The sequence below is a fragment of the Falco biarmicus genome, chromosome 1 (assembly GCF_023638135.1).
Source record: "Falco biarmicus isolate bFalBia1 chromosome 1, bFalBia1.pri, whole genome shotgun sequence".
Classification (NCBI taxonomy): Eukaryota; Metazoa; Chordata; class Aves; order Falconiformes; family Falconidae; genus Falco; species Falco biarmicus.
The window spans coordinates 7,125,511-7,149,994 of NC_079288.1; the positions used below are offsets into that span (position 1 = coordinate 7,125,511).

At 55.3% G+C, this 24,484-nt stretch overlaps 1 protein-coding gene across 17 annotated transcripts in view; it reads right to left on the reverse strand.

The window, feature by feature from the left end:
• Positions 1-24,484, reverse strand: part of CACNA1G (calcium voltage-gated channel subunit alpha1 G) — a 153,630-nt gene that overhangs the window by 115,560 nt on the left and 13,586 nt on the right. The window lies entirely within an intron of this gene.

Genomic DNA, 24,484 nt, shown 5'->3' on the forward strand with positions numbered 1-24,484 from the left:
GCAGGGGAGCATGTCCACTGTGCCGAGGCAAACACATTCCAAGGCTTTAGAGAAGCTCAGACTCAGTGTTTTGTCCGTTTGCACTCTACAAATGGGCAGCTTGGGGCTCAGCAGAGGAAAAGGGGAGAGAAGGGGCAGACACAGCGTGATTCCTGGCTGCACCAGCTCCAGGATGAGCCGAAAGCACCCAGTTCCCAGCCACATCTGCTGCAGCTGGGCCCTTCTTGTCCCCAGCCCCGGATTTGAATTGCAGAAGGGTACGAGCTCAAAGCCCCTGAGGAAACCTGGCCAAGCCTCACAAAAAGCTCAGAGGACAAATCCAAGGACAAACCCAGCATCACTTTAACCCTACAGACTAAGACAGGGCAGAAGGGCCAGTACCGCTGCTTCTGAAGGCTGCAAGCAGCTTAACACCAGTTAAAGCAGTTCGGGGGGCACAGACCCTATGCCCCCACACCTCCCCCCTTCCCCTCCACTGGCACCAGTCTCCTGCCCTGACCTGGGGACACCAGCCAGAGGTTTCCCAGGAGCTTCTCAGGGCAATGCCCGAGCTGCTGTGATAAAAAGGATGACCACCAAGACGACAGCCTCTTCTGGGCAAGCCCTTCCCCGGGTGCCAGCGGGAGCTGTGCCCTACCACCACAGAACCAGGCCCCTTCCACTTGATGGTTTGCATTCCCCAATGCTGGGTGTAACTTTCCATGCAAAGCTTTGTTAAAGACATACAGCTTTGGGGTCACTCAAACTACCCATAAATTTTTGTGTATGTTTACTTACCTGGCTTCAAGTTGAGGGGAAAAAATATTAAAGAAATCATGTTTACAAAATCTGAATATAATAATGATTTTCCAACTGGCCTGATTCAGTGTTTCACTCAGAAACAGAGCCAACATTTCCTTTCTAAAAAAAACCCACCAATGTAAAGCACAATATTTTGGTGCAGGTTAAGTACTTAATTAGACAGGCACCATCTTACATGCTTCAGATTTTGAGGTCTATGATTGAAAAAAAAAAAAGTTTTTTTCTGTGTAAGTAACACAGAGCTTTCACAAGAGGGATGAGTGTTAAGAAAGTCATTTTGCAGGTGGGGAAGTGGAGGTCAAGGCCACTGTCACCCCCAACCCACTGCCTCTTCCCCTGCATGGAAGATGTTGCTCCTGCCCATGGCACGCAGGGAGAGAGCAGCCAGCTCATGACTGCGCCGGGAGATGCTCGACACAAGCTGCACCCGTGCTGGTGTGCCTGACTCAGCTCGCGAGGTGCCTACAAGTAACGTTCGTCCGCCTGAACTGAAACATCTTGACACCACGTCCAAATCCCGCGGCGACTAAAAGCTGCCACGGGCGCAGGGTTTCTGTGGAACAACTGGGCGCAGCAAGCTGCTCTCTCCAGGGATGAGCCATTGTGGGGAGAGGGAGCTGGAGCAGGCGGGGGGCTCCGGCAAGGCTTGCTCCCTGGTGCCTGCCCATGCGCTTGGGCTAATTGCTCCCTGCGTGCAAACCCATGGCTAGGAACTCATGAATTAGCATTTTGCTGGCAGAGGAGGAAGAGGAGGGAGGCAGCGGAGGGAAGAAGAGGCAGGAAGACAGGGTCAGGACAGTGCTCAGCACACGCTGCTGCGGCGCTTGCATTGACACGGTAGGAGATGCCACCCCAAAATGCCTCCCAGCCTCGCATGTCCACCCAGCTGCAGCCCAGCTCAAAACAGGGCAAGACCAGCTTATAAGCAGGACCCACTTCACACACACCAGCCCGAATCTTGGGCTGAGCTCAGATGTGATGTCCTGCACATGCTACATCCCACTGCCTGCTGCTACCACCCAAAAAAACACAGGTAGACATGGAGGGAAGATGTACAACCCCAAGAAGCAGGCAGGGGCTCCACAGTGGGGCTTGCATGATGGAAATTAGAAATAAGTCCTAGGAAAGACCACACAAAAAAACCCCAAAAATAGCTTTTTCATAAGAGTTAAATGCATCCTGTGGAATCTGCTCACAGGGACGGCACAGGGATGGTTGCTGCTGGAGGTAGCCCAGGTCTGTGCTCTTCACAATCCCAACATTCACGGGGGGAAACAGGCCAGGTCAGCCTCCCCTCCAGGAGAGGAAAACCAAGGAGGAGAGGGAGGCATGCCTGGCAGCAAGGCGAGCTGCCCACCTTCCCAACAGGCAGAGCACAGGCAGCGCTCCTGAGCTTTCTGGGCATTTGGAGCATCGCACATCACACCAGTTTGGTGCTTTCAGCTTCAGTGACAGCATGTTGACGTCTACTTGCAGAGAAGGAAGGGAGAGCAGAGCTGGGGGGGGGGGGGGGGGGTGTGCGGTGGCAGGGAAGGGGACAGGAGAGGGCACAGCACTGCTGCACCCAGCAGACATTGGCTGAGGATTCTCACCCTGCTCCCAGCATTTGCAGATCCCTCCAGGGATCCCAAAGCGCAGCTAACCCAGCGAGGGAGTTTTTCTTCCTGAGGATCTGGTAGACAAACTCACCAGGGTGCAGAGGTCTGCAAGCACACGGTTAGCACCCACGGGGCTGGGGGGTGCAGAAGACCCATGGGTGGAACCACCCCACAGTACCACCAGCAGGGATCTGACCAGTGCCCTCCACCTGGCAGGACTCAAGTGGGAGCCTATTAAACACAAAACACCCCATTCAATTAGTGTCAGGCTTCATTAGCAGCTGACAAAAGCCAGAAAGCTCAGAGAGGGATGGCACGTCATCCGTGATGCTCAGGCACAGCAGCAAGGGCCTGACCGACCTGTGCAGCTTCCCCTGTGCTGGCAGCACTGACAGCCCGATGCCATCAGAGCCAAACCTCAACAAAGGGAGAGTGAGGACCAAGCCACTGCTGCCTTCCAGTACCAGTCACTGGTGTCATAACCTGGCATTTAAAATAGATTTATTGCATTCATTTATTCCTGCAGAATAAGCCCCGGAGGGCACTGGGCCCCTGCTGCCCTGGGAGCTGCTCAGTGTCGGAGAGAAACAGGGGAGAGGGACTCCAGCAGCTGCAGCAGCTCCATTGTCCCATCCCTTCCAAATCTCAGCTTTGCTGAGACAGCTGGGAACGAGCTTGGTTTGAACCCATTTGGGTAAAAATTGTCACTTTGAGGGTCTGTGTCCTGCTGCAAGCCCTGCCAAAGGACTGAGCACTTTTGGTGCTGGTGACCATCAGTGACTGTGGGACTGGGACAGAGGCAGGAGATGCTCTGGTGCTCAGACCCCAACAAGCAGTTCTCCATCCTTTCCTCTCCAAAACTTTTATTAGACCAAATCTGGACCTGGCAGCAAGGTGAGCCCTGCTCCTGCGGCCGGATCTGGCTGCACACACGGCTGTGTCCTGGCACAACCCCAGGCTGCTCTGGAAAAGCCCCAGCCAGAGCATTTGGCCACTTCAAGAGCCTTAAACCAAATGATTTTTAACACTTCTTATCTCCCCAAAAGCTTCATGAAAAATGCACCAAAACCCCCAAGTTCCCCATCTCCTGCACATCACTCAAGCCTTGCTCACTTTGGAAAAGAAACAAGGACAACCTTTGGCAACACAAATGCCCTCGGAGTTGGTCGGTCCCGGCCCATTCGATCAGTCCTCACTGGGAACCCATGGCAAGCACCGCTTGCTGCAGAGCTTCCAGTGGGGACCAAGCCACAACCAGTTTAAAAGTCACAGAGTCTCCCGATATTCAGCCACCCCCCATCACAGCATGCAACCAGCATGGGTTCAAAGTGCAAAATTCAGCTCCAACCACTTGCAAGGCTTACCAGGCAGGAGAGAGGACACGGTACAAAGCTAGCCTTTTGGTTTGGCACACCAGAAACACGATGGTCATTCCTAAGACCCAGGTCTGGCCTCAAATCTCAGATTTTTTAAATATTTTTTTTTCCTCTTTCCCCCGTCTTTGGATGTGACTCATCCTTAGGCGGCATCTCCAGCCAGCGCGCTGCTCCTGATGAACTGCTATTGATTTACTCCATGTGCGGACAAGCTTATTGGGGAATAAGGGTGCCTTGTTCCTGTTCCAGGATCCGCATGTCTCCACACATGGAGTTAATTAAGAAAGTGCTCCATGTGTAGGCAAGCGCTCATCAAGCCCCAGCACCTAACGAAGGCACACAGCCCACTGCAGCCCAGCCCCAGCACCTTCCATGTCCCCCACTCCAGGGCCTGGGTGATGCTCAGCATATGCAACAGGAGCGCTGGGGTTGGGATGCCAGCCCCGGGGAAGCACCTTGGAGCCCTGCACTGCTCCCCCAGCCCGGACACAAACATGCCCCCCCCCCCAAAGCCTTTCAAAGGGCAGCTCCTCCCAGCCAGCACCGTGCTCCGGCAGGAGGCTGTAATGGGAGCAAAGCGCGCTTTAAAAATTAATGTGGAACAAAAGAATTTCCACAAAATAAAAATTGCAGTTTCTTTTCCATTAATAACATATTACAAGCCTCGCTAAAGAGGCTGCAGGCTCCAGCTCTTGCCCTTCGCTGTCCTGTCTCCCTCTCCATCACAGCCTCACCGTCCCCTGCTCCCCCTGCACTTTTCACTTCTGTTATCCGCGGCAAAAGCTCTCTGAAATGGTCGAGAAAGCTCCAACTTCCCCATCTCAACCCATCGCTGGTAACTCTCTCTGATCCCGTGTGATTTCATCATCTGCCCTCTAATGCAAAATGGATGTTGTAATTCTAACTAATAAAGTGAAAAGCAAGAAAGAAGCCGAAAATAAAGCCATCAGGCACAGGACTGATCTGTGTTTGTCTTCTTCTTAATTCCATTATTGCTTTAAAACGAGCTCTAGATATTACTGCTCCCTTATTAACAGCTGCTCCAGTTTCCCTCCGAACCCCGGAGACTGGACCCTAATAAATCTTGCAGCTAGAAGAAGGGGATTTTAACCACAATAGCAGCAACACAGACAGAAACTCAGATTAGAGCATCTCACGGTGCTAATATTTATCTTTTCTCTCAGCCTGCAAGGAGACAAGATACTTTGGTTGAGGAGAGGAGGTGCAGAAGCACGCGCGTGCACAGAGCTGAGCGGGACATGGATGCTTTCAGGCACTCACAATCCATTTACACCTCATAAAATTCTCATTGCTTTTGCCTAGAACAAGTGCAGTGACCGCACCAACCCTTATTAAAAATACCAGAATGTTCTGCAGCAGCCGGCGGGAGTGCCGCTGCCCCAGTGCAGCACGGGCAGCGCAGGTCCAGCACGCTATGGGAGTGTTTGATGCTCAGGAGGGAAGCGCTTGCTTGCAACCAGGGGTGTCAACTGCCTCGGTTTATGGCGTAGGAGATTTGGGGGTGATTTTGGTCTCCTCTGCAACACTGCAAAGCGCAACCAAATCGAGTTCCTCTCCTTCCTTGGGTCCCTGTACAGGACAGTGCTCTCAGATAGCCCCACTCTTCTGAGTGCTGAGCTAAAGAAAAAGAGCCCAGGGGCCTCTCTGTGAATATTTCTAAGCAGGACAGCCCAGGGGAACCCCAGGCACTGAGCCCCTTCCCTGAGCCCGGTCCTATGGGCAGAAACACCTGTGGGTGCTGCCCACAGCACGGAACCCGGGGCATCGCTGCGGGCAGCGGCTGCGAGGTTTCCCCCCGCCGGCAGCTCTGCCAGCCAAGGAGGGGACGGGGAAGAGCTCAGCACTTCATTTCCCCATGTGCAGTTGGTGCTGAGGGGCTGGGGGCTCCCGTTGCCCCCCCCAGCCATTCCCAGCCCTGTGCCTGCTCCAACACTCCTGCCTTTGGCTGTGAACAGTTGCTCCGACCGCGCTCAAATGCTCCGGGGACAGCGAGCACTGCCAGCAAATACATTAGCGAGAGCAAAGCAGCTGGGGGGAAGGAGATCGGCTTTGTGCATCTTGCCAGGCTGCTTTTCTCCTGCCTTCCCTCTCGGCAACTGTAAATAAGGAGAACTGAGCCGGATTAGAGGTTACTGTCCCGATCAAGGGTACTTCTGCATGTCCTAATTCATTTTCCCCTGATCTGGCCTTTCCCATCCCATCTGTGCCACAGCCATGATTCCCCCTGCCCTGAGTGCCAGCAGGCCAGAAGGTGCATGGTGGACACCCTGGGAAGGCAACATCCCTACGTGACAAGACAGCAAAAGCAGGTGGGTCTCCCACAAAAGCAGCCATCTGCGAGGGGAACTGCTCCCCACCCAGCACCGGGACGGCCAGGCAGCCCAGCCGCACACCTCCGCAGGGATGGCCCCTGCTTCCCAGCAATGCCCATGGTACCGTGGCACAGGGATCGCGCCACAGACCGACTCAAATGGGGAGGGAGCGAAAAAAAAAAAGCACGAGGCCACCAGGCAGCAAGTGGAAAGCAAAATGCAAAAGCCTGGGGTGCCTTTCCCTGCCAGCACTGCTGGGTGCTCAGCGCCCTGCTCCCACTGAGGGCAAATAGTGACCCAGCGCACTGCCTGCACCGCGGGTCCCCAGGGCTCTGCTGGCACTGGGCGGTCAGGCAAGGCAAGGTGTGTTGCCCGCACCGGCAGCGATCACAGGAGCTGGATTTGTGCTTCACCCCATGAGCTCCATCCCAAAGCAACGTGGATTTGGGATGGAGGAGTCTTGGGGGGCATCTTCCAGCCCTGGACATGCTCAGCCCAGCTATCCCTTTTCAGAGGGAGGGGGGTTTGTAGGAGGACAAGCCAGGCACAAAACCGAAATTCTGCAAGCTCTGGTACGCAAAGGAGAAGACGAAGGTGCTGGAGCTAGGACCAGCCCTTGGTCCCAGGAAACATTTATTGCAATTCTTGCTCATCTCAATTCACAGACAAACCCTGATCACAAAGGAGGGGTTGGTGTCATATCCACATAATTAAAATTATAATTTATTCTTGCCCAGAGAGAGGAGCATGGGTGAGTTCAGGCCTGTTCAAGGAGGCTAAAGATGAAAACAGGTATTTTGCTCAGTCCTCACGTCGCCACCCTGCCACAGGTCTGCTGGCACCTCCCTGGGGCCAGGCTGTCACAGCATCGCCCCAGGTGTCCCCGCTGCCCCTGCGCTGCTGGCTGCAGGGTTTGGGGAAGCAGCTTCCCAGCCTGGGCAGGCATTTGGGAAGCAGCTCCTGGGGTGACCCCCCAGCCCCTGTCTGTCCCCATGTCCAACTCGTTCAGCTTGAGGATCCCAGCTAAGCCCATCTAATTCAAAGCTTGACTTCAGCAAGGGTTTCACCACTTATTCCTAGCGAGCTCGACCCTGGAGACCTGGCAGACTGCTCAGCTGGGCGAGCGAGATAGCATTTTCCTTTCAAGGGATTTTGTGTTACAATTTGGGCAGCAGGAGCAGGCTGGGGCAGCAGCAGGACGGGGAGCAGAGAGCAGCGCTTCAGCCTTGCCGCCTGCTGCGGAGGAAGATGGCCCATGCACTGCCGAAAGCCAACTCTCCATCTGAGGAGATGCATGCAGATATCTTTTCCTTCACCATCTGCACTATTTATTACTAAATAAATTTCAGAGGTCAGGCTGCGATAACGCAGCTGGAAAGTCTGGATCTGCTTTTGCTTTCCAGACCCGGAGGGATCCAGCCCCATCTCCCAGCGCTTCCGAGGGCGCTGAACTCACCTGGCTAACACAAGGCTGCCCCAAACAGAAACTCTTGATTTTTTTTTTTCTTAAGTTCAAAGAAATTCAGATAAATTCCCTCTCATTAGCTTCATCATCTGCTCCCAGACCTTAGCAAGGCTCACAGCAGCAGTGTCGAATTAAGGGAGGGAGGCTCCTTCCCCAGACCCAGGCCACCTTTGCAGATCTACAGAACCAGACTTGTTCCAGGTTTTACCCCGGAGACTTGACCAGCAGTCTATTAAAATCAGGTCATTTATTTAGGTGCTTAGATCTGGACTTCAAATGGCTAAAATTAGCCAGGAAAGTTGCACTTTTCTGGCTTTCTCATCCCATGCCTCAGTTTCTAAAACCAGGGAAGAGAAGAACAATTATTTCTCTCCAACCCTTTCGAAAGCACTTGGAGATCTTCAGATGACAGCGCGATTTGGTACAGACTTATTCATTATTCTTCCCCTCCATAGAGCAGTGTTAAATCTTTCTCCATATAAAGTAATTTTCTAAATTAGGTAAAGACGGTGAGTTTTGCACTGAGCACATGTGGATATTTTTATAAAATGTTTAAAACTTCTTGTCTGACTTTTCCTTCCCTTGAAGGACAACGTACTGAATTAAACCCTTCTGTGACCCTGTTTCATTTCACCCTCGAGGACTTCTCAGAAAGACTTTGCCAAAAAGTAACATTACTGAGTTTGCTTCATCACAGATAATAAATGGCAAAGTTTGGGTTTGCATGCTACTTGAGCTTAGTCAGAAAAGAGGGGCTGGGGATGCTCTGGGACAGCCCCCACAGGGTTTAACGCATCACTTTTGCTACCCAGAACCAGACAGGCGAGTCCACACAAATCCCGCCGGATCTGCTGCCACAGACGGAGCCTCCAGCTCATCTCCAGTTTCCATCCCTGCCTCGCTGCGCTCAGTTAGAAATGCTGCCAAAGCAGCCATGCAGCCACCGGCTTCACTCCCCAAAATGTGTACCAGGGTGGAACAACCAGCAGTGGGTCCCAGGCTGCCCCCAGGCAGGTGGGAGGATGCTTTACCCAGGGGGACAGCACCGGGTACCCCACACCCCCCCAGGTCCAGTGCTGGGGCCAGGCACCCTCCGGCACAGGATGCAACCATGAGGTTAACCCTTGAAGATCCCTCCTAAGAAAGGGATTTTTTTCCTGGGAGAAGAGGGTTATATTGCCAGTAGCTATGTGGAGATGGGATAGATCAGCCCTTTCCCTCCAGCTCTCCCCCAGGAAAGGTACCCCCTGCGGGGAGCCTGGGCTGCGGCCACACTCCCCTCCTGCCCCAGAGCCCAGGGGCAGACAAAGGGAGAGCCCAGCCCCCAGCACAGCTCTGCACCAAGGAAACAAGGTGCAGTCAGGTCTGAGGAGAGGGGCCAAAAGCCAGGAGGGCAGAAATGAGAAGGGGGAGGTGGTACCAGACCCCCCGGCTGCCAGCTGTGAGCGGGGAAGTATTTCTGCCAGGTGCTCGCCATCGCCTGCCGGCTTCACTGGGGCTGCGGAGCCGCAGCCTGAGGCACGGATGGATCCTGAGGCCAGACAGCAAACACGGGAAAGGTCACCCCTGCTCAGGCCCGGCAAGCTCAAGCAAAGCCGCCGCTGTGTCAACAGGGAAAAGGTTTGAGCCAAACCAAAATAAGACATCGACGCCGAGAAACGTGCCTGCGCGGGGGTTTGTGAAGGTTTGGTGTCAGCTGTAGCAGGCTGGGAGGTCACTGGGGATGCTGTGTCACCGAACAGCTTTGCGCTTCTGGATAGCAAAGCAGCCCCCTTGGCTCTCCACGCACAAAGCTGCTGTGCCAGGAACACACTCAGCAGAGCCCAGCCCAGCTCCCAAGAGCTACTCCCTCCCTACTCCCACCCTACAACCCGCCTGCCCCAGGGAACGAGGGGAGCCGGGTGCACTGCAGAAGCTGCCTGGGAGGCTTTGAAGCGGCTCTGGGTGCCGGGAGCAGCGCAGCCATCAGCTCCAGATGTGCCCGCTGGTGGCAGAGATGCCGGGAGCAGGGGTGGGAACCCCTGTGACCCCTGGCAGGGGAACAAACAGCTGCAGCAACTATAAAAGCAACTGGGTGGGATGCACAGGAGCCATGACTGCACGCTCCTCCCTGCCTGCAGCTGCTGAGACCCCAGAGCAGAGCCCTGCTCTGCCTCCCTCTGCTCATCCACCCGGCACCACACAGTTTTTGGGGCTTCCCATGGTGCCCCCACTCCCTCCAGGAACAGGGACAATCCCCACGACCACAAAACGGGACCCAGCACACCGGGAGGAAGGGACCTGTGGGGCCCCAAGGGACACAGCACAGGGACATCAGGGATGGAGGATGGCCAGCACTAGCCCTGGCTTCTGAACGCCAAAGTAAAAGTTTCTTACCCTCCGAAACAACTTCCTGAGCTTAAATTTCTGTTATTTTTAACCTCGCTGCTGCATTATAAATATCCATCGGGTCTGGCACTCGCCTTCCAAGCCAGCCACTGCGAGTTCGTGCTACAGCTAGGGCAAACTTTATGGCTTTACTTTTCCAAGAGCTGGTCTGAAACCTTGGAGGGGAGCCAGAGAAAGGCCTGACCCGCAGGGAGAGGCCAAGGGAACCAGAGCTGCCCCGTGGGGCTGTGGGCTCGGGAGGCACTGGGACCATTCCCAGCCAGAGGGAAAGGGGTCACTGGGAATGGGCCACGCGTGGGTGGGAGAGTGGGTCCAATGGGTGGATATTTCCCAGGAAAGCCAGGCTTCTCCCATGGAGAGCATCCTGAAAACATCCCAGTGTGCACATCTTGGTCTTCCTCACCCAAGTTTACCACCATTTCAGGCTGCCAGCACCCATCCAGCCACCCAGCACTCTGGGGATGGAGCCAACACACAGCAGCTTGGGTGCAGACGGGGCAGATGGGCTCCAAGTGTTTGTGGGGCTCTGTGCCACTGTCACAGCCCCCAGATTGCTCCTTGGGGTCAGCATGCCATGGGGAAAAACCCAGGGGCCAGGCACCAGACCGGCGAGCAGGGATGATGGGGTAAGCGTGAGAGATGCTCACACCTTAGACAGGCACACCCATGCTAGGGACACGCAAAGGGGTCAGCATCTTCCCCAGCACCTACAGCACATGCGTGGCAGCTCCTGCCAGCCTGCAGGGAGGGATGGGCAAGGGCTGCTCAGCCCTTTGCCACAGCCTCTTCCCCCCTCCATCACCCATCACTGAGGGTGAGCGGAGCCCCCCGGGGCAGGATGCAGCAGGGTGCTGGCTCCCACTGCCATTTTCCTATCCCCTATCAGTGCAGCAAAGGTCGCTCCAGCATCCTGGGCAATTGTTCTTACAGTCTGCAAGAAAGAGATTAAAACCTCACTGTTTGGCGGACGTGAGCAGCAGAGGAATTAAAAAAAAAAAAAAAAAAAAAAAACCACACACACACCACCACCAAAAAAAAAAAAAACCCAAAAAAAAAAACAACCCCCGAAAAGAGGTTTTATTCCAGCTGCTCCAAGGCGTCAAGCCAGCCTGGCTCCGCAGGGCTCCCAGCACGGTCCCCCGGTCCCCACAGCACTGTGGCCACATCACTCCCAGTCCAGGGGGTCCCCACACAGGCAGGCTAGGGGAGAAGTAGACTTTTCATTACCAGCTTGGAAACTTTTCCTAGTGGAAGGTTCCCCAAAGTGCCGGGAATTTCGGCCCCGAGCTGTTTACTTTCCGTATTTCTGCAGATTTCACTTGTGGTTCAGAGGAATTCAGGCACAATTAGAGCCACTGCCACTCACCCGCCGTAGCCCAGCACGGCAGCACTGGGACCTGCTGCATGGCCAGCCGGAGAAACCACCTGCCCTAAAACCTGCACCCCCTCCTCGCACAGGAGTGATGGCCAAGGCCAAGAGCTGCCTGAGAAATGCTTGAGGGAGACAGGCTGTCACCGCCAAGCCAGGAGAGACGTGTCTCCCACAACCATCCTGGCAGAGGGAACAATCTCCACTCCCTCTGGACCCTTCCTTGCAGTGGGAAGGTTTGGCTCAGGAAAGATGCTGTTGAACAACTGCCCCATGCCATCCCTCCACCAGCACAGGCCCCCACAGCTCCGAACACCTCTGTCCAATTAATTGGCTATAAAGGATAAGTGAGAACAAACTGGGAGGAGGATGTGGCCAAACCTTGACAGTTAATTAGCTGGTCCTGGGACGAGGCTGCATGCATGGTGAGAGTTTCCCACACCAGGGCTTGGCTGCTTTGCTCCCACAGCTTGTGGGGGGGTTTCCCTTCCTCTAGCAGCTTCTACTTCTACACTCCCTGGCCCAGGGATCCCTCTGGAGGGGACAGGACAGCTCGTGCTTCCTGCAGGATGACGGAGGCCGCTCTTCTTAAGAGACACCTGAGTTTTCAGCGCATGAGTTTAAGGATGGACCCCAGCCTGAGGATTATGATGCAGCATCCTCCTGGGATATGGCTTCTGCTGGAGCCCTGTCAGTCTGCAGCACACCACACCTAGACCTGCAATGGAGACTCTGCCCTGCAATACAGCCCAAAATACCTTAGGGGATGGGTCAAGAGCCCCCGCACTGCCCAGACTTTGCACCCAAGCAGGGCTGAGCAGAATGGGGCTGCAGCTGGCCTTGGTCTTGCTCTGGGAAGGGTCAAATCAATTCCCCAGGCACTAGAAAGGATGGACCCGAACCCAAGTCCTGGAAAAGGCATCGAGCATGGGGACCCAGGGTCAGTTTGCACCCCAATACAGCAGAGCTGGACCGAGCAGTGGGTTTACAGAGCACTCGCTCCAGAGGAGAGCAGCTCCGGTCATGCCACCACCTGCCCCATTCCACAGCTCTGGGAACAGGACAGCAGCAACGGCCACCAAAACCAGCCAGGGAGAGACAAACAGCCCAGCATGCACCACCCAGTTCATCCCATCCTCACCGCCTGCTCCCCCCTCGCTTCCCACGGGATCCTCTCGACTGCGGGAATGGCAGCGGTGAGAAAAATCAGGGATCGGTTGCAGAAAACAAATTCTAAATTAAAAAAAAAAAAAACAACAACAACAAAAAACCCACAACAACCTGCAGCTGCTCACAGCAAAGCCCTGGTTCTCAGAGCCACATCTCACCCCGTTGGGGGTCAGCAACCCCCAGAGCGAGCTACGTGCCCAAATCAAAGGCAGGCGCAATCAGAGTGATCCAAATAACGCACGCAAACGGGCTATTTGCAAATAAACAGAGCGAGCCAGAGCTCATCAGCGGAAACGGAGGGGGAAGGAATGCTCTCCGGTTTAGGAAGGTTGGGATCTGTTGGTGGGCAGTCCGAGAAAGGAATTCAGTGACGTTCATCCAGCTAATAAATTAGTGAGATGAATTATTCAGGATGAATTATTCGCCCGGCTCTCCATCCCCGTGAGGAGCTGAGTGTGCAGCCCGGCACGGCAGGGACCCCGGCGCGAGCCAGAAACCCCGGTGAAGCATTTGCTGCCGACGGGCTCAGCTCAGTGCAGCAGCGATGGGTTGGGACAGTCTCACCCCAGCGATGTGGCGAGTGGAGGAACAATGGAGGCTGGGGATGTCGTGCCGGGAGATGTGCTGAGTGCCGGGGGCCACACACGTGTTCCTATGATGGGTGACAGCTAAGGGCATGGCTCGTTTGGGTCACCAGTGATGCAGCATCAGAGTGGGGAATGGTCAGGGTGGGCAGGCCACCTTACCTCTGTGCTGCCACCTCGGTGTGTCCCCCAGGGCCATACCTGCTGTCCCACTGCCTGGCTCTGCTCCCCCAAAAGTGCAGTCATCCCTGCCAGGAGCACCCAGGCACCTCCATAGGCACCGTGTGCCCTCCAAGGCACCCTGTGGACCCTAAACCCCAGCCTCACTTGCCTGTTTTGGGGGAGAGGGGGAGTCAGGGTCTCACATACCCCATCACCCCACAGACTGTCCTCTCCCACCCACTCCTCCCCCTGGAATCCCCAGGATTTCGGCCTGTCCAGCCTTGCCTGCCCCGTACCAACCAGCCAGCAGCCCCCTCGTGGGGCTGCCATCGCCCCCCCACACACACACCTCAGCCTAATGACTCCTTTATTAGCAAGGGCACAAGCTGTGAAACTATGGACTAGCATGATGCGTCTGGGACACGATCAGGCACTGCTCAAACACAGTTAAATACAAATAGCAAATGAGTGGCTGCACCCGCTCACCCCCCAGCTCATCGCTTTTCAGGCTCCATCAAACCAGATTCCCCCACACACACGTGGGAGCAAACAACAAAGCCCAAGACTCTGCAGCCACACGAGTGGGATCGCTGTGCTCGACGTGCAACAGCATCCCCCCCGCCCCCCGGCCCAAAACACCCCGGTCCCATGTCTGAATTGTGTAAGGGAAACCTCGAGCGTGTGCTGAGCGATGCCGGGAGCACGCGGGAGCGCGCCCGCTGCCAGCACGCCTTCTCACGCCCCCGCTCCCAGCCCAGCCCCGTCGGTTTCTTTCCCTTTTTAACTAGCTGTCGCTCCCAGGGTGCGGTTTCCTGGGCAGTGATGTGACCCTGCTCCCCCCGAGAGGCAGGGCTGGCGCTGGGATTCATTCTCAGGGTTATAAAACCCGGCAGCCGTCCCCAAGCTGGGTTTTCTCTCCACGGGACCACACTGGGAACCTGGTGGCAGGTGGCAAAGGGCAGGAGCTGCCCCTGCTGGGGTCCAGGGTCCCCATGAGCCTTTCACCCCAGAGGTGATGGAGAGGAAGAGGAGGGAGATGGCAATGCCCCATGCCTCCACCACAGCAGCAAAGGCGACCAGCACAGAGGCTGCCCCAGCATCGTGGGTGCTGGCAGGAGGAGAAGGAGGGTCCCAAAGCCACGACAGAAGGCAGAGCAGGGATGGTGTGGGGACAAGCTGCAAAGCCCCCAGCGAGTGTGCAAAGCCCACACAACATCTCTGCCCCACCATCACCTAAAAGTGACAGCAGGGGAGCCCGGCTGGCTGCGGCACGGCCGGCTGGGGAGGGGGGCGAGAGTGGGGGGCAGGCGGGCACGCTGCCACGCCGTGCCGTACACAACACCCGGGTTTACGAGGCCCCAGGGACTGGGAGGCTGTTACGTTACCAAACCCCCCTGCACCAGGGGAAATAGCAGGTGCTGAGGAACAGCGGCTGCCAAGATACAGTATTTATATACGCATACACGTATTTTAAGAAGTAAAACACAAAAATCGTCTGCGCGAGCAAGAGAAAGGTCACGAGTGGTACGAAAGAAGCCAGAGAGCTGCAAGTTCCCAATATTCATTTCACATCATCGATCGGGGATGACGCTCTCCCCTGCAATTCCCACAGTCCTGATGGGGAAACTGAGGCAGGACAGACTTTGGGATTTCCTGAGCCCCCTGTGACCCCAAACCCCCAGGAGCTGTCAGTCATGGATCCCTTGAGATGCCCACCCCAAACATTGCTCACATGCAGGGAGGCATTCCAGTGGGACTGCCCGAGGGACACGAGACAGAGCAACACACCAGCAGAGCCAGCCCCCCCCCAGATCTCCTATCATGGGGCTCCCCCAGCTCAGCTGTGGGGTCTTCGGGGAGGCCACAGCAGCAGGGTGGGGGATACAGGAGTGTGATCACAGAGCTGATTCAGCCCCAGAAGAGCCACCCCAGGGATGACCCCCCCCTCCCTGCCACCACCCCCAGGCAGGAGCGAGCACCCCATGGGGCCCAGCACTACCCCTTGGTGCCCCCCCGGAGACCCACACAGAGGCAAAGCAGCACCACCAGCCCCCCGGTCAGGGGTTTCCATTGCACATCTTCCCCTCCCCGGGTGGGAAAGGGACTCGTGGGGCACGTCCTCCCCAGGGCCAGCATGCAGGACCGGCTTCCAGTGCCGGCTGCTCCCCCAGGGAGGAAGAGGGGAGCTGGGGCCAGGGAAGAAGGGCGTGCATGGAGGGAACAGCATGAGAAAGCCAACCCGCCGCCAGTTGTGCAATGTTCAAAATGTCACCACGGGCTCCTCTTTTGTTCCCCCAGCCCCGAGCAGGGAAGTGGGGCTGGACCCCCTCTGCCAAGAGGGCCTCCCACCCTCTTCTCATTTCTTTTCTAGCAAAGCCAAAGCCTCTCGGGTTTCCCTGCAGCATGCCCAGCTCAGCCGGCCGGTGCCAACGATGCATGTTAGTGAGAGAGCTCAGGCCAAAGGGAACATGCCCTGCCTTCGGGGTCACCACAGAAAGGAGCCATCACCTCCAGCTGCCGCCGAGCGCTGGCACGCTGCAGTCTCTCCCTGCCCTCCCTTCCTAGCTCCCCCCTCTCCAAGATAAATATTTCAGTTTTTTCATCCTTCCAGGCAGCAGCGCTCAGCGACTCCGTGTGTTTTCAGCAGGTGAGCAGCAGCCTGGGCACCCACAGCCAGCAACGCCAGAGCAGCACTAGCCTCATCCCGCACCCACCCCAGGCAGTGACGATGCTCCTGATGCCCCAGCGCATCCCCAACCGCACAGGCATTGCCCTGTCCCCATCCCAACCCTACCATTGACCCAGAATTTAAAAAACCCTCAAAACTGGGGCAGGCGAGGCAGTGCGCAGCAGCCTCAGCCCCACTACCTGCACAGCAGCCCTCCTTGGAAAGCAAACCCAGGGGAACTGCGCACCAGCTTAATTAGAGGGGAGAGAGGCAAGTGGCTGTAAACCAGAGAGGAGCCTCGTTACAGGTTACACAACAATTTCTTAATCAACTGATGCTGCTCCACAGAGCGCAGCCGCCGCAGCCACTTAGGGTTTGGCCAGCACCTGCTCTTGGCGGCAGGGGCTCAGGTTGCAGGCAGGATGGGTGCAGGCAGCAGTTGCCAGCGCCCATCCGACGGCAAGTGGGGACATAACTGAAATGACAGCGTTTGCTCTCCACTCTCTGCAAACATGCACGCTTCGGGTCCCCCCAGCCCACCCAGTGCCAGTCGCCCCGACCCATCGCCGGTGCCCCTCCATCCGTGGAGGGTTCTGAGCCAAAAGCCATGGAGATGTCGGGGAAGCAGGGCGCACAGCACCCAGCTCGGCTGTGGCATTGCAGAAGCGATTCCCCAGGCAGTGAACCAGCCTCGGTAATTTTAGAAAATGCCAGTTTGCTAAACCACCCGCCACACCTCCAGCACCAGCCTGCAAGCTCCGTGTTCTCCCCAGCTTTTATTTGGGCAGGCGTGGGCCAACCAGGAGGAGCGAGGAGCGCCCGGCGCTGCCAGCTCGCCCAGCCAGCTGCTCCCCCGGCTGTCCCGGCAGCTGGAGTCGTGGGAACACACCAGAAATCGCTAGAAAAGCATGAAAACATAAATCATGCTCCCCATCCACAGCTCGGGATGGGCTGGAGGCAAGGGGAAGCTGCCGTTTGGTGCCGTTTCTAAACTTGCTGGGTTGGTGCTGGGTTCGCAGAGTCTCTCTACCAGCTCAAAGGGAAACAACAGCCAAGGACAGGCTGAAACACCGAGACCATGGGCACCTCCAAGGGCTGTGCTTGGCTCCCAGGGAGGCAGCTGGAGCACAGCTAAACCAGCACTCAAGCCTTGACATCCCTCCAGCACCAGCTGCCTGCCTGTGCTGCTGCATCCGCAGTCATACAGGGGGACACATCCTGCACCCAGTCCACCACCCTGATACCCAACAGCCTCTCCACCTGCAGCATCCTCACCCTCGTGCTGGTCGCAGGGCACTGCTGGTGGTGAGGGAGGAGAAGGAAGCTCCTACTGACACTCCTGGCCAGCAAACAGGCTTCTTTTCTACTTTTTTTTTTTTATAAACAAAATAAAATCCACATATTTAACAGTGATGAGGTATTTCAAGCCACACTCGTTAGCACCTGCTGCGAGCATCTCCAGAAGCACCACTCATTCATCCTGTCTGCCCACGCACCCTCAGCAGCAACAGCGGGAGGGGCAGGGGGTCCCCAGGATCTGTGTCACCCCGCAGGGAGCTGGCACAGGGACACTGACACCAACCTCCTGTCCCCTGCACTGCTCCGGCCAGGCAAGGTGAGATGCAATGGGAAGGGCACCTGCCCTGCTGGGCAGCGTAGGTCTCTGCAGAGACCTGACACGCTCCTCTCCCCCCACAGCCTGAGCAGGGCAGGATCAGGCCCCTCAAGAGCTGCCAACGGCTTTTTCCCCTTCCCCCTCCTCCAGCCCAGCTGCAGCACAGGGCCGTGGGAGGTGGGAACGAGGCAGCGAAAGGTATCAAACGTGTCACCAAACCCGGCCATAAATAACCTCCTGAGCACAGCCAGGTTTTATCAGCCTTTCCCCCACCTTCCTCCAGCAAACCTGGGAGCGTCCTGGATTCCTAACCTGGAAACGGAGCGAGATGGTGGAAATAGCAGCGACTTTCTCCCCTTTTCTAAAGGGATGGGGATGAAAAGCAGCAATAGTGGGGCAGGCTGCAGCCTCATCCAGCTCCACAAGCAGCACCAGCCACAGTGCAGGGACAGTGTGACCCACACAAACCACGGCCCCTCCATCCCTTTCCCACCCCAGGAAAATTTCATCTCACGATTAAGACACAGCATTGCCAAAAAGATCTTGCCTCGCATCGCTTTTCCTGTATGCCTGCAGGCAAATCATCTCATCTGCCATATGCATCAGTTCAGCGTATAAAATTCGTGGAACAACAACGAGTTGTTGTTTTTTTCCTCCTGCCCACCGTGCTCTCTCATGTCTTTTGGGAGTGCAGACTCCCCAGGATGGCATCGGCTGCTGCACGCTGTGGTGCCCGGTGCAGCTGCACCCATGGGTGCCACATTACACAAGCACACGCCGCTGCTCGCACCGGCTGTCCAGGGAAGATAGATCAGGCAAAAATAACATAACTGGCCCTCCCCACCTTCCCCCGGGGTATTTAACACTAACGCGATAATCTCCTCTCCCCACACACGCACGCATTTTCTTGGAAAAGACATAAAGGAGAAGAAAAATGTGAGTCTGGGAACGCTGGACATTTGCTAAGCCACCTCCCCGGCAAGGCTTGGACAGCCAAAAGGCAAGCAGAGGGATGCCCACGGCTCCGGATCCTGGCAGGTGAAGCACAGCTGCTCAGCACCTCAGCTGCACCCCATGCCGGCACTGCCAGCACACTCCAGCTGGGAAGCCCACCGCAATTTAATCCACTTTGGCTTGAAAAATCGGATGGTGGAAACGTAGCGAGTAGGGACCACAGTCTGGGGGGATAAGTGGATTTTCAGAGGTTCCTGCAAGGCTGGAGACAGAAGGAGCTGCCCACCAGTCCCCAACTGACCCCCAGCTTCAGCCCACAGCATCCCCGAGGGCTGCAAGCACCAAAATCTCTGCCAACACTGAAACCTCCGCCGCGGCAGCGGCTCACCCCAGGCAGGCTCCCAGCGACAGCATCCTGGGTGCTGCGTGCACACAAATCCTCGGTGGGGATGTGTTAGTTCAGTCACACAGACCTATTGATTCAGGAGCATTAATTGGTCTTCACTGTTCAAATACTGACCTCAATTAGAGCCACTTTTCCTTTTTTCGCACACACACACCCCACCCTTTGCTGGATCCTTCCCTTTGACTCTCCTAGTTTAAATACCAAAATACCTACACTGGCCTTGGGGAGACTCAGTGTTAACTGTACATTTGTATCTCATTTATAGTCTATACATATATATATATATATTTTAAGGCTTTTTGCAGCCTTAATCAGCAGGCCTCTAAAGAAAAGAGGGGGGGACTTGGGAGGGGGGGAAGACACCTACTGCAGGGGATGCTTGCTGTCAGGCTCGGAGCCGCTCAGTCATTAAGGGGGATTTGGAGATGGCACTGCCAGCTCCAAGCTCTGGGTTTGAACAAATCCCAGATTCAGATGATGCTCAGCCGTAGTGATGGCACAGCCTGTCCCCAGGAGTTATCCCGTCTATGCCGTGCACATCCCAAAGGAGGAGCGCAGCTCTTCCCCCACGTAGCCCGCCCGGTCCTCAGTCCCCCGCTAGCCCAGAACGCAACGGCCCTTGAAGTTGCTCTAATTCTCATTATTTCCTTGCAGTGATTTCCTACCCGTGGCATCCCAAGCCAAAGCCCAGGAGAAAACAGCCGGGATTTCAGATTTAATTAAACCTCGCTGAGCTGGCTGCAGCCCTCCGAGGCCGGCACTGATGCTGCTGTGCTGAACCTCCCGTGCCGACACCGGGGAGATGGAGGGGGCAACTCCTGCCCGATCCTGCCACGGGAGTCCCTGCCACAGTCCGTGGCCTGGGGCTAATTCCCACCACAGAAGCACCACACACTTGTCAGGGTAAGAAGCCAAATAGCTGGAGATTTTTCCCCAATTCCCTCTATTTTTTTACCACCCTGCTGCTAGCTGAATGAGCCCTGGGATCTTCAGCCAGTGCCAAAACCGTGTTGGAAACCAAAAGCTGACTTCATTAGGTCAGAGAAGGAGAGGCAGGCTGCACTCCCCAGTTCTGCCTGAGGATTAAAACTCAAAGAAAGCTTTTTGCAGGTCTCTGATGCTAAAGGAGGACAGCAGGGTGCTGCGGGCACCCATGGGGACCCCCAGCTCCGGCAGCGGCTTCATGCAGGGGAAACAAGCTCCCTGGCAGAGGCAGGAGCACCCAGTGAAGCCACCCAAAATCGCAGGTTAATTCTCTGCCTAGGGACAACTGGTGCTGGGGGTGGACAGGGGGGAGGTGGCTATTACAAGGACCTCCCCAGGTCAGGCTTTCCTCTTTGCCTGGGGTGCAGCAGGTTGTCTACAGAAGGTTTCCAGGGTGTAAAGCCAGTGGGGAAGCAGGGACACACAAACCTGGGTGTTTTGCCCTCCCTTGTGCCAGTCACCCTGACCAGCTCCAGCAAAATCTGAAAAAAAAGAGTACAAGACACCTCACAGATAAACTCACTCCCCCGATTTGCACCCAAAAACTGCCCGCCAGGTAGAGGAGGAGTGGGGAAAGCATCCCCCATCCCCAGGGAGAGGCAGAGCACTGGCATGCCCCAGGCTCGGTGCCCAGCCTCTCGGCACGCTGGTGAACCAGCTGGCACAGCCTCCCTTTCTCCATGAAAGTCCTTCTTTAGTTTCCAGTCCTGCTTTAAAAGACGAGCTGGAAATTGCTGTCTTGAGAGCCACCACCAGCAGTCCTGCTGGCCACAGCACGTGTGTTACCAGGACACCAAATCGCTCCTTCTTTTTGCCATTTATTGTGGGGATCATTATTTTTTTCCCCCTGAACTCTAAACCAACACAAGCAGCAGAGGAGAGGCAGCACAGCACTCTGGACTGATGGCACTGCAAACCACCTTTCACAGGGCACAGGGCGAGATGTGCAGTGAGATTTTGGGGCAAAGGGAGGGATTTCCCATCAGGATGGAGTCGGGAAGGCAGCAGAGTTCCAGTACCTCAAAGGGCAGGCGAAAATAGGTCTATCGCAACCACCACAGAGATGGCTCTTTGCTGCCAGCCCCGACAGACAGAATAGCTTTGGCACGGATATTTTCCATGGTTTTAATGGCCATCCACCACTCTACTGACCTCTTGCCTGACCAGGACAGACCTACAACCCCAAGGTGTCCAGCAGGAACACCTCTCCCGCAGCACCAGCTCTGCTCATGGCCAGCATTTCCCTTCCCACAACAGATAAACCACGGGTAAAACTCCAGAAAGCCTTGACTGTTTCAAAGTCCCCCAGTCCCACCTGACAAAGCACTTGAGCAAAGTCAGAGCTCAAGTCCTCCAGAAAGCCAGCAGGACCTGGGCACTGCTGAACATGTTATCTAACCGCATCTCCCAGCTCCCTGCAGACCGAGTGCCAGCCAGGAGGAGAAAAAGAAATAAGAAAGAAAAGGTTGGCCTGACAGTTCACCAAAAAACATATTAACAAGCTGCATTCACATCCTTTAAAAAAAACAAAACAAAACAAAAAAACCCAATCATGGACCTTCCCAAAGCAATCACATTTGCAGCAGTGTTTACAGAAACCAGAGATACTCCTCAGTGTCTGTGCAATGTGTTTTTAATGGTAGGTCTGCAACAATGGGGGAAGAAGGGCTGAAATACATTTGCAAGAAATGCTCCCCATAAACGAATTCCTAGATTTTTCAGCCTGTTAGTGGATAAATTTAGGGAATAGCTGCGTACACTGAAGCAACTCAGCGCAAATGCTGCACCCAGCCTGTGCGTGCAACTTGACATCCACAGTGTTTCACAAGAGCCCAGGCTGCTCTGAGCCCGCACAGCCCCACCACAGCTCAACCCTGGCAGATCCCTTGCACCCAACAGCTACAAATGCTAATTAACCTGTAACAGCTAGGGCTCTTTAATGAGGTGCTGAGCAAGCCTTGGCAGAGGGCTGCGTGGAGAGCCAGTGCACATCCTGCTGCCTCCCCCTTGCTGGACACTGCCCATCGAGAAGCGACATTCCCAGCCTCTACACCCCATCCTGGCAGCTTGAAAAACCCCAGCGTGTGAGACAGGATGACGTGACCCCAGGCGCAGCAAGGAAACCCAGCGCCAGCAGATACCCTACTGTGAAACCATCTTGCCTGCAGCGAGGTAGTTTCCAGCCCTCCAGCCCTAAGCACCTCTTATTTTCCTCCCCCTTCAGCATCCCAAAGCCCGTCAGATATTTGACTATTAATTCAAATATTTTTTTCCTCCTTAGACTTGCTGTTCTCATAAGAAAAAAAACCCACAACCTGGGCAGCATGTGCTTTCCCCGCCTTCATCAGCCTGAGAACACCCCACCGGGCTGCACTCCACACGTTACAAACCTGATTCCCGCAAAGCCCCGGGGGTCCAGCAGCCCCCGAGCCCCCCCTCCCCACAGCAGTGGGTTCACCTCAGGACAAACCCCACCGCCACCCCCCAGAACAGAGATTTAACGCAAGGATGCTAAAAAACTACCCGGCCCGTTTCCATGGGTACGTGAGGCACATGTTGCTATGTGATGTTCGGTCCGTTACCATGGAGACGGCAGGGATGTCACCACACAGGGTTTATTAGTTGCCATGGCTATTAAAAGGCACTTGTCCTCTGGGGACCTCCAAGGACCAGGGCCACCAGCTTCCCCTGCACCTCTGGGATGGCACCAGCTCCCTGGGAGCCCAGTGGGGACCTGGCCATGCAGGTGTCCAGCACCACCCAGGTCCCTGAGGCCACAGTGATGGGCACCTCCAAGCTAAGACAAAGAGGGAGCCCAGCCCCACGTTTTCCCATGGAAAGCATCACCACCCCACAGGCTACCGTGTGCCCCAGCCCGTGGGGTGCCTTATCCATACACCAGCAGAGCGTTCCAGCAATGGGGATTTCTTGGTGGGGTCACAGCTGACAGACCCTAACCCTGGCACGCAAGGCGAGCACACGGGAGGGCCCAGCTGCCATCTGCCCACTGAACGTTGTCATCCCTCCCATTAGTGCAGCACAGAGGGTGCATCTTTGCCCCACTTTGGAGATGACTGTGATCAAAAGCACGTTATTACCAAGCAAAAACACAACGGGACTCAGCCCTTACAGACAAGGTAGTACTGCAAAATAAATAGAAGAGCTTCATCCACTCCAGGGTCCTGCGGATAGCCCTAACTTGGACTTCCACGTGGGGAACTGAAGCTAAAGAAAGATAATATAAAAAATAATTTAAAAAAATCCTGATTTTTGCTGGGCTTTATCTAGGATTAGACACCCCACTTTGCTGCGGGCAACAGCTTTCTGGTTCACCCCTGTACATGCTTTGCATGGCTGCAGCCGTCAAGGCACCGCGAGAGAGTCCGACCCTGAACAAGGTGCAGAGCAAAGCTCCCGTGGGACCATCGGAGACCACAGAGCTGCTCTCTCAGCTCTCACAGACCAGCACAGCACCAGCCTGTAGATTCATTCAACACCTCCGTGGCCAGATTTTCAGCCCTTCCCTCCCTCCTCCTGCCTTCCTCAGCCTGCTGCAAACAGCCACACAGCGCGGCACACCCCCTGCCTGCTATTTCCGAAGCCCATTTCTCCAAGCATAAAGAGATCCTTACTCCCTTCCCCAGCCCCTGCAGACACCTGGGCTACCAGCCCCCAGAGCAGGATCTGGCCCCCAGCAGCTCCCAGGTATTTGTTTCACACCTCAGCTCAGATAACAGCCCCGTCTTCTCACCAACTGCATTCCAGGAAGGGAAAGACAGATGCAAGAAAGCCCTGGTGTGTGTTTATTTTTTCCCCGCTTTAGACAGGCCCAGGCCCCTGCTGCAGAGCCCCTGCACTGCCTGTCCAGGACCACATCTGAATCCATCCCTATCGGATCGCAAACTGCTTCCCCAACAAGCTCAAAGCGGGTCTTTATGTGGCCATATAAACCTCCATGGAAAATACAAGCTTTATTAAATAAATTAAAGGTATTATTTTCTCATCATTTTGTTGGATTTTCTAGGAAGGATATAATTTTTCATTTAACTCCATTGGACAAAAAAAACCCACAACTGAAAACCTATAGAAAGGTATATTACCCTGTAGCAGAAAGTTAGATTCCTCCTACATAATACTATAGGATGATTTAAATAGAGCATATAGGAATATAACATGTTATTAAATTGTATAGTATCTTTCTAGAAAGACCTACAGTATAGGATTCTAAAAATTACTCCCCAAACCTATTATGTTTCAATCTAGCCCAGCTGGTTTCCTTTCTATTACATGCTGCAAGACTTTTCCTGAAAGGTTAGGATTTTAATTGCGTCGTGAAATGCTGCCGTAATCATGCTCCAAGAACAGCTCCAAACTCCTCCGGACATGACAAGCATGACCAGGAAATGCCTGACCTCAGGGCGGGATGGATGCAGGGATGGATGCAGGGATGGATGCAGGGATGGATGCAGGGATGGATGCAGGGATGGATGCAGGGATGGATGCAGGGATGGATGCAGGGATGGATGCGACCCCACCCTCCCCCACAGTCAAAAAATACCCTTATTGACAAAGGGGAGAGGGGCCCAGCTGGGGCAGAGCTTGTCCCAGCCC